This window comes from Rhagoletis pomonella, unplaced genomic scaffold, assembly GCF_013731165.1.
Source record: "Rhagoletis pomonella isolate Grant_MI unplaced genomic scaffold, Rhpom_1.0 Rhpom_scaffold_00002, whole genome shotgun sequence".
Lineage (NCBI taxonomy): Eukaryota > Metazoa > Arthropoda > Insecta > Diptera > Tephritidae > Rhagoletis > Rhagoletis pomonella.
Window position 1 is genome coordinate 3,470,036 of NW_023458556.1, and position 2,929 is coordinate 3,472,964.

General features: G+C 33.0%; 1 protein-coding gene across 2 annotated transcripts in view; it reads right to left on the reverse strand.

Annotated features, from left to right (window-relative positions):
• LOC118732740 (E3 ubiquitin-protein ligase Ubr3) overlaps window positions 1-2,929 on the reverse strand; it is a gene marked incomplete at its 5' end in the record, with an annotated part of 46,387 nt that overhangs the window by 39,258 nt on the left and 4,200 nt on the right.

The window sequence follows — 2,929 nt, forward strand, 5'->3', positions numbered from 1 at the left end:
TTACGATTGTAGTAAAGATAATCGTCCTGAGCAAAACTGAAAAAAAAAACGATCCACAAGCAAAACGAATCATTCCTTTAGTGCTCTATAAATGAATGTTGCCTATGAAGGTAGCAGAGTGGCTCAACTGGTTTGTGTGCATTGTACCTCATACAAATACTTACATGTGCAGCAAGTTGTTCCTTAATTTCTTCTATCTTCTGGGAAGTATTGTCCATACATTAAGTTGGTATTCGTGAATCATTTTCACTAGCGTTATCACAAATAATAGAATACTCTATATCATTAGCGCACGCAATGTGTGGGTTTTGGGGTTGAATCCCCCCTTAAAGCTAATAACCTCAAATACAAACTGTATCTTAAAGCTTAGAATCCAGCTATCAAGAAAAATCATAAGAAATATTTTTATTATTTCTGTTGCTTGAAAAACCATTTTACTTTTGCTGTAAATTTTCTTGAAGAAAGAAATATACGAGCATTTTTTCGTTGAGAGCCAAGGCCATACTCGAGAGCTGCAAACTGATTTAAGAAATTTTGATAGAAGAAAATTTCCTGCCATATCTTGTGCGGCATTTTATATGAATATTTCGTTTTTCTTGAGAGCTCTTAAAAGTTTAATTGCGAGATTGTCCTAAAAGTATGCAATGCATACTCACCAACTGTTGTTTTTTACACTTTACAGCCTGAAAGAGTTTACCACTGATTTAAAGTTAAAACCATGATAAAAACATATTAAGGTAAAACCGTTCTCTCAATTCGTCGGCCATGATTTTTTTTTGAAGTTTGCCAACATTTTAAAATCATATAAAATTGAGAGTAAAAAAAAGGAATCGTTCAATGTTGTTGTTGTTTGAGATTGAAAATGAGAATAGTTGTGTGAATTTGTGTGTAAAATATTAAAATTAAATTGCTTGCAATTTGAAGAATGTGTTTTCTGATTTACTAAACTCAATATTCTTCTAGCATTTTCTGTATAAATGTTCAGGTCTAGGTTAGCGGTTTAGTCGGTAAGAACCATTGTTAGTTTTTTGACTTTTTCGGAAAAAAATAAATAAAAATAAATAAAATAAAAGATGGCGGCCATGGCTGATGTCGTAACCTTGTATTCTATGAACCTTGATAAAAAATGCCTCTGAGTTGTGGACTTGTTAAGAAAAAGACTCAAAGTTTACGTGTATAATATAAAGGATTCAAATTTTTTTAGGTGTTTTCTACAAAATTTCGAGGTAGGAGTGAGGAAAAACAATAGTCGCAAAAAAATCGCCCTAACCAAGGCACATTAAACAGGTAGTATCAGTAGAGCAAAAACAACATTTGCGTGTATTTTGTTGTTGCTTCTGGTATCGAAAGTGTCAAAAACTGTTCTGAATTTTTTCTTCTAAATCAAAGCGTGCCATGTGAAATACAAAAAATTATAAAAAATAAAAAATTGAAATTGGAAAAAATAAAAATTGATGCAACTTTCTTTCCTAGTAAATTTGTTCGCTTCTCGAAGCATTGATCCATCTTTTACAAGGGCCAGTAATCAGCGGTTGTGCTGCTGAGTTGGGCGAACGTTCCAAAAGCTGCTATTCAATCGCTTGTTTTGTATGGAAAAAGGTTTCACATGCAAATGGATTTTAACAATTCAGAATTTTTGTGAGAAAAAATTAAAAATATTTGACATTTTCGAGACGAAATAATTTGAAAATAAATCAAATCAGCTGCTCTACTGATACTACCTGTTCAATGTACCTTGGCCCTAACTTACATACTTATTAAATATACATAAAAACATTTCAAAAAAAAAAATATTTTATGTAACTGCTCAAAATGATATTTATTTCTAGCATTGTTAGAAATTTAAAAATTAACTTTTACTTTGCTTTTGCACTGCTCCGTACTTGCTCCTTTGGGGAGCAGCTCACTTTAAGTCCCGTTGGGATTTTTGTTAGGCACTTCGCACATTACGCGCCTAATCATAGTAGAGTAATCGTTTCATCATAATGCGAAACGAATGCATGACGACTCGACTTCTGCACACTTGCGCGCCCTGCATAAGTTACCAGCTAATAAACACATTCTACACGTAACTCTTTTTCTGGCCTTTCTTTTTTAACTACGCACTTCCGCAAAAAATTTTGGAGCGAAATATTACATAAATGCTTGTGGTTTAATACAATTTGCACTAATTTTAGCATGAAATTGGTTATTTTCAATTATTTCCTGTAGAAATGACAAATGATTTTTATTTCAAACACAAAAAAGTAAACAAATGACGATTTCAAAAAGGGCAAGTGCCTTACAAAGTTGGGCGCTTCGATTCATGAAGCTTTTATTATTAGGCGAAAAAATGATTATGAATCGTAATGTACAGAGCTTCATTGAAATTAGTTTAGTTTAGTATGCCGAAACCAAGGTAGTATGCCGAAACCAAGGCGAAAAGTGGTGTTGATGCCGAATTTAGATTTTCGCCGCGGTACTTATTAATGTCAAAATGATGTGTTTGTTGTAATATGAATTCGCCTTGTTTACAACAAACATATCATTTTGACATTAATATGTACCGCGGCGAAAATCTAAACTCGCCATCAACACCACCGTGTATAAATTCGCCTTGGCCGAAACGATTACACTGCTATGATTCGGCGCTTAATGTGCGGAGTGCCTTATGTTAGTAAAATTCAAAAATGTTCAGGCTGCCTCTCAGCGGGTTTACCTTAAAATTTTTGTATCATGCACAAAATGTGATTGAATTTTACATTGCTCTCAGAAAAACCACAGTGTATACAGTGCGCCAAGTAATGACATTTAATTTTTCTCATATCCATATATGACAATTGCTTGAGTGTGTTAGTTAAAATTTTGAAATTTGTTGTCCCTTTTTGGTAGTTTGAATTTTTAATTTTTTTGAAATCGTACCGAACGACGAATATGTAAAAAAAAAAAC